Here is a 12869-nt window from a genome sequence, read left to right as displayed (position 1 = left end):
TCCCCTCCCCATCTCAATCAGTCTCTCTTTTATTTTGATGTCATGATATTTTCTTTCTCTTATGATGTTCTTGTGTAGGTAGTGTCAGACACTGTGAGGTCATGGATATCCAGGCCATTTTGTCTGGAGGGAGCACGTTGTACACAGTTGTACCCTTCCTTTGGCTCTTACATTCTTTCCACCACCTCTTCCGCATTAGACCCTGAGTCTTGGAACGTGTGATCGAGATGTTACTCAGTACTCCAGTCACTTCTTTCCAGCACTATGATACCTTCTGAGTTGTCCCAAAGTCACTGCCATCTGAAAAGAGAAGATTCTTGGCCTTTGCTACTGAGTATTTTCCTTCTCACACAGAAGCCCAATTATCTGTGGCTAGGATCCACATATGAGGGAGAACATGCGGCACTTGGCTTTCTGGGCCTGGGTTACCTCACTTAGTATAATCCTTTCCAGATCCATCCATTTTCCTGCAAATTTCATAACTTCATTTCTCTTTACTGCTTAGTAGAACTCCATTGTATAAATGTGCCACATCTTCATTATCCACTCATCAGTTGAGGGACATCTAGACTGGTTCCATTTCTTAGCTATTATGAATTCAGTGGCAGTAAACATGGTTGAGCATGTACTTCTAAGGAAATATGATGAATCCTTAGGATATAAGCCTAGGAGTGCTATAGCTGGGTCATATGGTAGATCAGTTTTTAGCTGTCTTAGGAACCTCCACACTGATTTCCACAATGGCTGGACCAGATTGCATTCCCACCAACTGTGTAGAAGGGTTCCTCTTTTTCCACATCCCTGCCAGCATTTATGATCATTTGTTTTCATGATGGTGGCCAATCTGACAGGAGTGAGATGGAATCTCAATGTAGTTTTAATCTGCATTTCCCTGATGACTAGGGATGTAGAACATTGTTTTAGATGCTTATATGCCATCCATATTTTTCTTTTGTGAACTTCCTATTTAGCTCCATAGCCCATTTTTAATTGGCTTGTTTGATTTCTTATTATTTAACCTTTTGAGTTCTTTGTATATACTAGATATTAATTCTCTATTGGATATATAGCTGGCAAAGATTGTTTTCCCATTCTGTAGGTTGCCTCTTTGCTTTATTCACAGTACAAAATCTTTGTAATTTCATGAGGTCCCAGTGGTTAATCTGTGGTTTTATTGCCTGAGCAATTGGGGTTATATTCAGAAAGTCTTTGCCAAGATCAATATGTTGAAGGGTTTCCCCTACTTTTTCCTCTAGCAATTTCAGAGTTTCAGGTCTGATGTTAAGGTCTTTAGTCCGTTTGGATTTAATTCTTGTGCACGGAGAGAGAGAAGAATCTATTTTCATCCTTCTGCAGATACATATCCAGTTTTCCCAGCACCATTTGCTGAAGAGGCTGTCTTTTTTCCAATGAGTATTTTTGGCATTTTTATCAACTATCAGGTGGATATAGCTACCTGGACTTATATCTGGGTCCTCTATTCTGTTCCATTGATCTACATATCTGCTTTTGTGCCAGTACCATGCTGTTTTTGTTACTATGCCTCTGTACTATAGGTTAAAATCAGGTATGGTGATACCTCCTGACTTATTTTTGTAGAAGCAACAATTTTTAAGTCAACATTTGAATGGAGACATTGTACCCATCAAAAAGCCTTCTAGATGTATATTATTTATTTATTTATTTATTTATTTGAGAGTGACAGAGAGAGAGAGAGAGAAAGAGGCAGAGGGAGAGCAAGAATGGGCGCACCAGGGCCTCCAGCCACTGCAAACGAACAGCAGATGCATGTGTCACCTTATGTATCTGGTTTACGTGGGTACTGGGGAATCACACCTCGAACCTGAGTCCTTGGGGTTCACAGGCAAGTGATTAACCACTAAACCATCTCTCCAGCCCCCTAGATGTATATGTCTATGCCCTTTGATCAATGGGGCTCTCATTTTTGGTTAGAGAACCTGCTTTTTACAGATGGCCCCAAGACTCATCAAAGTGATGAGAGAAAGCTGAATGTGTGGCACTGGACGCGTGAGCTCCATTGCAGCTGCCAGGGGACATTTGCAAAAGTGGCGGATTGAGGATGAGTGCTGCTCTCACTGCTAGCCAGGGAACCTTCTCGATGGAAATGGCAGTAGACACCGAGGAAACTCAAAACGCACCAAAGCAGAAAATGAGAGGCTGTCCGGAGATCAACACTAAAGGAGGCTTGTAACCCACCCTTCAGGGCTCAGGGAACACTGTGGAAGAGGGCCAGGGGAAAGAACGGGAGAGTCACAAGGTGGACACGTGTGCTGTGGGACACTCTCCTGAAATGAACTGACTGGGGCACTCATGACCCCTCGGTGGTTGCTGACACCACATGAGCCCAGCATTTTGGCATGAAGGACAGAGGAGGACAAAAAGGAGTGAGGGCACGAAACAGGAAGGACTTCCTTGAGAGAGGAGGGTCCCCAGTTGAATGGGGGTGGGGGAGAGGAGACGCTCATATATTAAGTTGGAAGTATTTTTTTAAATCTACATTTGTAAGTGATGCTGTTGAAACTCAAGCTATTCCCTCTTTTCTGGAAGCCAGCGTTGCTTCATTCAGTTGGAAAGAGTCCCACTGAGCTTTATACCTTCCTGGGCCCTCGGTCCTTGCTCCAGGACAGTCAAAGACCAGGTAGCAAGGTCATTCTGCGCCATTAGCTAAAACTGGTCCACTCAGGACAGCGAGCTCAGTTCCACAAGGGCTTACTTTAGTCAGAACCTGTCTTAAGTAAAGCAGGCTCCCCAGAGTCCCCAGCCCTTGGCCGGGAGCTGGAAATGACAAGAAGGCCAATGCTGGTGTGGAAGCTGTGTCCTGCCCTCCTCATGTCGCCTGTGTGCCTTCCATGGCCTCAAGTTTCCTGACGCACAGGGAAAAACTCACCTACCTCACAAAAGTGATCGTGACATGCAAGTGAGATAGCGAGACACTTTCTGAAAACAATCAAATGTCTCGTAAAATGAATATATTACCCTCATTCCTCTCCCAAGTAGCACAAATCATACAAAATTATAGTAGATAGTGACATGGCCACAGTGAGTATCCAAAAACCCTCCTGCTTCATTTACATATGGTGTCATGTAGGCGTGGCTTCAAATATTCATGGGTTTCACTTAATTCAGTGTTTCCAGGAAGCATCCAGAGCCATTATCAAAGGTGCAAACTGGGCAGTCATTAGAAAAACTCCTTGTAGGTCTAGAAGTCACTTCTTGGGAGAGTTTTTTTTTTTAACATTTGGGTTCCATTCATGATTCATGCATAACTTTTCCTGGTAACAAGTAACTAGCAACTGATTAATTGCTCATTTTTAATTATATATGACTTGTTTGCTTCCAAGTTGCAAGGATGCAGGGCTTAAGGCTGGCTAGTCTCAGAGGGTCTGCATAGTTTCTGATCCCTAAGACAGAGGGCTCTGGCCTCCAAACACTCTTGTTTTGAATAATGAGAAGGTCACAGGAAATCTACAGACCAGCTTTGCCCATGGTCCCTGTCTCTTGAGACACCAGACTCCATTTTGAACTTGAGTTTCTTTTCTCTTTTCTGGAGTCTCTCATTTTTCTCCATTATATTCATTCAGAGAGGGGTGGGGAAGACCGCATAAATGTCATTTCATATCCCGAGCAATTTGCTATAGGCAACTACACCATTACTTTGTACAAATAAATTTACATAAATCATTATTAGAATGTTCTATCTTGGCAACACTATTTGGTTCCCAGAGCACAAATTAAATGCATGCTTAAAGCAGAATATTTTAAAGTTATTTCTATATTGTTTATGAGATAGGATTAGAAATTTCCATCTAATTTTTCTTTCATGATGGGATTCCTTTCGTTTTCTCTGTACATTTAGAAACACATGTATAATTCTGGGGGAGAGAGGTTCTTGAAACCAGTAATGCAACTAATGACTCTTCTACGTCTGACTCATTTTTCAGTGGTTGTTGCTTTTGACTCTGTGTGTTTAGATTCAAGGAAATTACAAAATAAAATCTTGTGAGTAGATAGTTTTTAAAAAAATATATAGTAATATAGGAAGGCTGGAGAGGTCAGCTTAGTGGTTAAGGTGCTTGCCTGAGAAGCCTGAGGACCCAGGTTCAAATCCCAGTACCCATGTAAGCCAGCTTCACAAGGTGGCGCATGCGTGTGGAGTTCATTCGCAATGGCTGGAGGCCCTGGCATGCCCATTTTCTCCCTTCCCCCTCCTCTCTCTCTCTCTCTCTCTCTCTCTCTCTCCTCTCTCTCTCTGCTTCTTTCTCTCTCTCAAATAAATAAAGAAAGAAAAGAAAATATTTTTGAAAATATATAGTATTCTGGGGAAGCTAGAGAGACGGCTTAGTAGTTAAGGCATTTGTTTGTAAAGCCAAAGGACCCAGGTTCGATTCCCCAGGACCCACATAAGCCAAGGTGGCACATGCATCTAGAGTGTATTTCCAGTGGCTAGAAGCACTGGCATGCCCATCTTCTCTATCTGCCTCCCTCATCTCTCTCTCTCTCTCTCAAATAAATGAATAAAATACTTTTTAAAGATATAGCATTCTTGGGGCTGGAGAGATGGCCTAGTGGTTAAAGTGCTGGCTTGCAAGGCCCAAGGACTCATGTTCAACTCTCCAGGTCCCACGTAAGCCAGACGCATAGTGATGAACGTATGCAAGGCCGCACATGCTCACAAGGGGGCGCTCACATCTGGAGTTTGGTTGAGTGGCTGGAGGCCCTGGCATGCCAATTCTCTCTCATGTGTGCTCATTCTTGCTCTTGCCCTCACTCTTACTCTCGAATAAAAAAAAACAAATGCAGTCTTTTTGGGCTTGCTTCAAAAAAAAAATAAAAAACCTACAGAAAGAATTCTGTAAGCTAATTGGTCTGTGGTTATGGTTAGGCCCCACCTCCTTTTATTTCCTTCTTTCTTTCTTTTTTTTTTAAGGCAGGGTCTAGCCCAGGCTGGCTGTGAACTTGCTATGTAGCTGAGCCTGGCCTTGAACTCCTGCTCCTCCTGCCTCTCTCTCCTGAGAGCTAAGATCACACCTGCTCAGCTCTTTCAGCTGTCTTGTGTGTGCCTTTCATGAACTATGTGGGGATACATAGGGTTGGATTAATCATCCTTTCAGAAAGAGCAAGCGCAGACAGGAAAAGCGGGGGCTTTCCCATGCTGAGTAGTGTCACAGAGCGCTGGGGACCCTCAGACACTCCTCTGTCCTGACTTCCGGGTACGAAGCGAATCATGTGACTAATTCTAAGTCAAAAGACTGTAGAAGTGGCTGGAGTTCCTTCTAGTCAAAGGCATTTAAGAATGCATGCAATTCCTAACCGATTTTCACGGCACAGCAACCAGGATGCCAGGTGTGGAGAAGTAATTCTCCCAGGCTGGAAGGGGCTTCCAACCTCACCACACACAGCGCAGGAGAGCCACATTTGCCCAACCCAACTCCGAATGAGTGACAAATCAATTTTTGTTGTAATAAGCTCTGTGATTTTAAAATGTACTCTTTTTTGGTGTGTTTGTTCACTTTTGGGTTTTCTTTTTCCTTTTTAAATTTTGTTTTGTTTTGTTTTTCGAGGTAGGGTCTCGCTCTAGCCCAAGCTGACCTGGAATTCACTATGTAGTCTCAGGGTGGCCTCGAACTCATGGTGGTCCCTCCTACCTCTGCCTCCTGAGTGCCACCATGCCTGGCTTAAATTTTTTTCATTACGTATATACTTTGGACACATCATGTGTTTGTGCCATCATTTCCCTCCTCTCTGTCCCCATTCTGCTGAGTGCCCTTTTCAGTGGGTTGTTGGTGTTCACCATGGGGTGTGGGTTGTGAGTTGTGACGGCAGCAGTGAGTCATTGTGGAGGAGGAGCAATGTCCCTGGATATTCCCTCCCAATCTGTGGCTCTTAAATCTTCCCGCCCCCTCTTCCACAAAATTCCCTGAGCCGTAGTAGGTGTGCATTAAATCTGCTTCAGTCCTGAGTTCTCAGGAGCTTCTGGACTGGGGGGGGCACATGTTTCAGGGAGTACATGTGGAGTCAGAGGACAACTTTGAGGTGTCTATGCTTCACCTTTTGTTACAAAAAGATTTATTTGTTTATTTTGGAGAGAGAGAGAAAGAGAGAGAGAGAGAGAGAGAGAGAGAGAATGGATGCACCAGTCACTGCAAGTGAACTCCAGATGCATGCGCCTCCTTGTGCATCAGGCTTTATGTGGGTACTAGGGAATCGGACCCTAGTCCTTTGGCTTTGTAGGCAAGTGCCTTTGATGCTAAGCCATCTCTCCAGCCATCCACCTTCTTTTGAGACAGAATCTATTGCTGCTGCAAACAAATGTCAGACTAGCTGGCCCATGAGATTTGGAGTCTCTTGGCTCCTCTTCTGTTGTAGGCACATTAGGATCATAGATGCCACTTATCATCTGGCTTTATGTGGGTGCTGGGCAGTTGAACCTGGGCTGGCAAACTTTGCAAGCAAGTGACTTTAACCAATGAACCATCTCTCCAGGCCCTGGTTTTGTTTTTTTTTTTTTTTGTGTGTGTGTGTTTGTTTGTTTTGTTTTGTTTTTGCTTTTGCTTTTTCTGGAGGCAAGATCTCATGTAGCTCTGGCTGGTTTCCAACTTACTATGTAGCTGAGGGTGACCTTAAATTTCTGATCCTCCTGCCTCCACCCTTCAATGCTAGGATCATGTATGTTAAGAATAGAATCTAAGGCTTTGTGCATGTTAGGCAAGCACACTACCTACTTCACTACAGCCTAGCCCCCACACCCTGCCCCAGGATGTAGTTTTAATCCTACTATTCCACAGTCTTCTCCTTCTTTTTTATTTTTATTTTTATTTTTTAGTTTTCTTTGTTTATTTTTATTTATTTGAGAGCGACAGACAGAGAAAGAGGCAGAGAGACAGACAGAATGGGCGTGCCGAGGCCTCCAGCCACTGCAAACAAACTCCAGATGTATGCGCCACCTTGTGCATCTGGCTTACATGGGTCCTTAGGCTTTACAAGCAAGCGCTTAACCGCTAAGCCATCTCTCCAGCCCTCCACAGCCTTCTTTACCTCAGCCAGCTAGTAAGAATGGAACACACACCTCCAACTCCTCCCGTAGTTTTCATTCACAGTATCATAAAATCCTACCAGATTGAGGAAAAACATTGCCAAGCTTAAATGTCTTAGCTTACTCATGGTAAGCCTTCAAGAATGCTTACTTGGTTTAAAACAAAAAAAAAATGTATTTGCTTTAAAATAAGATAGCTCACATCCAGTGCCCAGAAAAAAGAAAATACCTCAAAGTGCAAGGTTCGTTTAATTTGGTGCTGATCTATTCCAATGCTTAGGCTACTTCAAGAAACCTGGATGCCTCATTTTAATACAGGAATAATAGTGCATGTAGGTGCCTGAAATGAAATGGCCTCAGAGATGTATCTAATTTAACTAGATGTTACAGAGATATGTGGAAATCCAACTAAGAGTGTGATTCCATCTCAATCTAGAAAATTTCCTCCTTCCTTCCTTCCTCCCTTTCTTCTTTCTGGTTTTTCGAGGTAGGGTCTCACTCTAGACCAGGCTGACCTGGAATTCACTGTGTAATCTCAGTGGCCTCAAAACTCAGTGATCCTCCTACCTCTGTTTCATGAGTGTTGGGATTAAAGATGCATGCCACCATGCCCGGCCCGGTGTTTTTTTTTTTTTTTAATGGGGAAAAAGTCTCATACCTCCGGCTGGAGAGATGACTTAGCGGTTAAGGGCTTACCTGTGAAGCCTAAGGACCCCGGTTGGAGGTTCGATTCCCCAGGACCCACGTTAGCCAGATGCACAAGGGGACGCACGCGTCTGGAGTTTGTTTGCAGTGGCTGGAGGCCCTGGAGCGCCCATTCTCTCTGCCTCTTTCTCTCTCTCTCTCACTCTCAAATGAATAAATAAAAATAAACAAAATTTTTTCTGAAAGTCTCACACCTCAAAAAAAAAAGTGTGCATGTTCTTGTGTATGTGGGAGTGTAGGTACACATGTGCCACACGCACGTGTAGAGGTCAGAAGAACAAACTGCCTTCCCACCTTGCTGAAGGCAGGATTTCTCTTCTCTGGATCTTGAGCTGATAGTGGTCTTGTCTCCTCCTCCCAGCTTACCATCAGCTGCTGGGGTTACAGAAGCCCACCTCAGCTCCTGCCTTGTTCACATGGGCTCTGGGGAGGACTGAACTCAGCTATTCAGGCTTGAGGGGCAAAGGCATCATCCACGGGGCCGCCTCCCCAGGCCCTCATGTCTCTGCAAACTGTTTCGGTCAGGAGCTGGCAGACTTTTGTGAGCGGTCAGGTGGTAAATGGTCATGATTTCCGTCGTACCTGCCCGATGTTCTCATTCATTCGCCTTAGTGCAGAAACCGCCCTTTGCAACAGAGACGAGTGAACAAGCTCACCGAGGGACGCTGAAACTTACTTCCATGAAACCTGCCCAAGGGACACTGAAACTTCCATGAAACCTGCCCGAGGGACGCTGAAACGTGTGCTCTGGGGCTGGGGAGACGGCGCCTTGGGAGATCAAGTGCTTGCTGCACAAGCCTGGGGACCTGAGTTTGGGTCCTCAGCACTCACATAAAATGCCAAGCATGGTGTCTTTAACTTCAGCGCTGGCAAAGCAGGGACTAGAGGATCCCCAGGGCTCACTGACTAGCTAGTTTATCCAAATTGGTGAGTTCTAGGTTCAGTGAAAGATCCTGTATCAAAAAATAAAGCAGAGCCGGGAGTGGTGGCGCATGCACTTAATCCCAGCACTCGGGAGGCAAAGGTAGGAGGATCACTGTGAGTTCAAGGCCACCCCGAGACTACAGAGTAAATTCCAGGTCAGCCTGGGCTAGAGTGAGACCCTACCTCGAAAAACCAAAAAATTAAAAAAAATAAAAAAAACAAAGCAGAGCCCAGCATGGTGGCACACATCTTTAATCCCAGCACTCAGGAGGCTGAGGTAGGTGGATCACTACGAGTTCGAAACAAGCCTGGATGACAGAGTGAGCTCTAGGTCCGCCTGGGCTATATAGTAAGACTCGGCCTCGAATCAACAACAACAACCAAACAAGGTAGAGAGCAACTGAGGTGGATGACACCCAATGCCAATCTCTGGCCTCTACACACGCTGGCACACATACGTAAACACTCATCCACATTCAATCTGCATACCCATGTGTACTCTCAACACACACACATACACACACACACACACACACACAGAGAGAGAGAGAGAGAGTAGTCAAAACAACACTAGAAAAGAGTGAGGTGTGGGCAGGACCTCCAAATTACTCAGGACATCTGGCTCCCCTATCCTCAGCTGTGGCCCGCCCTGATTTTGGCCTTGAGAGCCTTGCAAATTCAGTCTTTTGAACGTTCCAGACACATCCTGCACGTTACCTTATAAACTCCCATTCTTGGCTTGTGCTTCGTGGCACGGTCACGTCATGAGTGTGAGGCAGCGCTTGGAGGGAAGGGAGGCAAGTGTGCGACAGAAGAGCCAATACTCAGGTAGGAAAGCAGGAGAACGACAGGCCCAGAGAGACAGAAAAGACCAGCAAGGCGAATACCATGCCCAAGCTGGCCAACAGTGGCCAGTGTCCCCAGATAGATAAGCAAGACCCCTCTGTCACAGGACAGTGGGGTTTCCCTAAGAGGCTCTACTCCAGAATCCTTTAAGAGACAAAAGCCCCGAGGGAGTCCTGGCTCTGGCTGGGACAGAGGATCAGAGACCTCAAAAGATATTAGGCCCCCACCAGGTGGGCTCACAGTGGGCTCTGTCGTGTCTTGCCATTGGGGTGCCACGTCACTCTCCTGTCTCAGCTATTTTCGGAGACAAAGCCATCAGAGACATTTCTGGGTCCACAAATTCTTCCCTAATTATTTCAGCCTCAATCCTAGAAGCCTCAAATCCTTGAAGCAAAGTACAGTTAGTATCCAGCTTGACTCTGAGTGGAGCTCTGCCACCTGCCATTTTGTTTTGTTATGACCCGGTGATCATGGCAACACTGGCATCTCCCCGAGGATAAAACCCAGCTTCGTACTGCTTCAACCCCATCTGTCTCTGGAGTATAAAACAGATACTCAATGCTTACCCAGCCCAACAGAAAGGTTCAACATTAGGAAAAAAAAAAAATGAATACAAATAACATGGCATTCTAGGAAAGAAGATAATTTAGAGGCAACTACAGCAAAGTTCTTGCCAGTGGCCTTGTGCATCTAACACACACCAGAATTTTAAATAAAGACATGATTCAAGGTTTTCAATCATCCTAATGCCTAAATTAGATTTGACTACATTGTCAGTCTGATCAGATACATAAATTGATCATTAAGAAGATTGGGGCGGGGGCGGATACCAACAGATGGAGAAACAATCAATTGGGCATTTGCATTTAAATATAGTGTTGGTATTTCCCTGATCAATGCAATCTACTAAGGTGTAGTGGCTGGGAAAGGGACCGCAAAGTGTGTTACCTGAGTCAGAATGGGTCCAGGAAATCGAGGTCAGCATTGCTCCAGCTGCGGTCACAGCAAAGACGAGGGCGCCTCCATGACCCCGAGACGACGCTCCCGGCGGCGGGGGGAGAGGAGCAGAGGCAGGACCAGATTCCAGTCAAGCAGCAGAGGTCCTCACGGCCACTGTCTTTTTTTTTTTTTTTTGGCTTGACCCTAGAAAATGAGATACTTCATTGGAAAAGCCAATTGCCACAGTACTTCTTACTTCTAGGATGGCTATTGAAGGACTCAGGCCTTCAGGATGGAGTGTTTTTGAAACTGCTTCATGGGGCACATGAGGACCCAGACGTCGGAGTATATATGTCATAGACATTGTGAGATTATTTGGTCTTACTACAGCTGCCACGGAGACATTTGTGCAGTCAGTTTCTTTTACTATAGCTGCTTCTGAAACACTTGTCAATCGAACAAGAAACATCAGCCTCATGTCATGAAGCATTCAAAACAGTGTTCCACCCCACCAGTGAGCTTTGACCCACAGTCTACAATGATGTTAAAAAAAAACATTTTATTTTATTTTTATTTATTTATGAGAGAGAGAGAGTCAGAGAGGGAGGGAGGGAGAGAATGGGTGTAACAGGGCCTCTAGCCACTGCAAATGAATTCCAGACGCATGTGCCACAATGTGCATCTGGCCTATGTGGGTTCTGGGGAGTCAGACCTGGGTCCTTAGACTTTGTAGGCAAGCACTCTCTCCAGCCAGGCAATGACTTTTCTAGAAGTTTTGTAGAATGAAATTGTACTGGTTCTAGTCCTGCAAGTTATTGGGCCACAGCCAGATAATAACACTGCAATATAGGAAAGCTGGTATATGAGATAGATGGCATAATAATTTCTGATGGAGGTTTTTTTTGTTTTTAATTCTAGGCCTTAAGAATGTTAAATCAGGGATGGAGGGATGGCTCAGCACTTAAGAGCACTTCCTATGCAGGCGTGAGGGATTGAACAGGCCCGAGAGACTGCTTGGGTTCAATCTCCAGGACCCACATACAGGTGGACATGGCCACATGCACCCGCATCCCTAGTCCCATAGAGGAACAGAGACCCCCCAAAATTGAGGGAGCTCCCCATTAGAGTTTGCGAAAAAGCAGCAAGCTTTTGGATGAGTCATGACTTTGGCTCAAATAAGAATGGGCAGGAGAGGGGCTGGAGAGATGGCTTAGCGGTTAAGGGCTTGCCTGTGAAGGAGGCTCTTTTCCCCAGGACCCATGTTAGCCAGATGCACAAGGGGGCGCACGCGTCTGGAGTTCGTTTGCAGTGGCTGGAGGCCCTGGTGCGCCCATTCTCTCTTTCTCTCTCTATCTGCCTCTTTCTCTCTCTGTCTGTCACTCTCAAATACATAAATAAAAATGAACAAGAATGGGCAGGATAGACAGGAGAGAGTGATGGAGTGGGGCACCCTGCATTTTACCCCAGCCACTACAGGCAGGCAGTCACATGGGGTATTTCATGGGCACACACATTTGCTTGCATACAACACACACACACACACACACACACACACAGAGAGAGAGAGAGAGAGAGAGAGAGAGAGAGAGAGAGAGAGAGAGAGAGAGAGAATGACAAATCAATAACCTCTCTAATGAAAAGAATGGCATTATCCTGTGCAGGTTGCTGTGAGCATGCTAGGAATATATTCATCAGACCAGTGGTCCTCAGGCTGCTGGGGGCTCTAGAAAAGCAGCAGCAACATCACCTGAGAGCTTGGGAATGCACATTCTTGGCTTTTGTCCAGGGTCTACAGAATCAGAATATTGGGGGGAGAGGGAAGGAGGCAAACATCAGTGCTTTCACGATGCCAGCAAGTACCTGTGATCAGCTTTGGATCACTCAATCATCCACTCGTACAATGACATTATCCTGCTGTAAAATAAACTTGCCCTACTCTCCTTTATGTTTGAGATCCAATTAAAGATGGTGCTCTGAGTAGGAGAAATTGAGAGGAGAGGAAGAGAGGAAGTGCACTAGGGAAGACCAAGCAACTCAATGCACCGTGACATTTCTGCTGGTCAGAGGGCACCAGAGGAGACATCTGTTTCTGGCTGGGGTCAGGATAATGGTGTAGGCTGATATCATGAAGACAATGGCAATAACAATGGCCTAACGATTAAAACTGGATTGAGACAGGCAGGGACAGGTAAGAGCCCAATTTGAGGGTTATGCAAGATGCAAAGTAACCAGGTCTGGTTGGCATGAGAGACTTGAAGATGACCTGGGTGAGTCAAGGTCACTTCCCAGCACAGAGAGGTGAACACAGAGGGACCATGTCTTGTCTCTCCTATGTAAAGATCCCTGTCCCAGCCTGCTTATGTATACAAATCAATGTCTGGTCATTGATCACATAAAGATA

General features: G+C 45.4%; 1 protein-coding gene across 3 annotated transcripts in view; it reads right to left on the bottom strand.

Annotated features, from left to right (window-relative positions):
* Foxn3 (forkhead box N3) overlaps nt 1-10662 on the bottom strand; it is a 336005-nt gene extending 325343 nt beyond the window's left edge. For all 3 annotated transcript variants that reach the window (XM_004649345.2, XM_045153943.1, XM_004649346.3), the window contains exon 1: nt 10478-10662. The gene's annotated coding sequence lies outside the window, so the exon portion shown is untranslated. The remainder of the gene's footprint in view (nt 1-10477) is intronic.
* Nucleotides 10663-12869: the final 2207 nt, after the last annotated feature.

The sequence above is a fragment of the Jaculus jaculus genome, chromosome 7 (genome assembly GCF_020740685.1).
Source record: "Jaculus jaculus isolate mJacJac1 chromosome 7, mJacJac1.mat.Y.cur, whole genome shotgun sequence".
In the NCBI taxonomy this organism is placed as follows: Eukaryota; Metazoa; Chordata; class Mammalia; order Rodentia; family Dipodidae; genus Jaculus; species Jaculus jaculus.
This window is presented reverse-complemented; position numbering and strand designations above follow the sequence as displayed.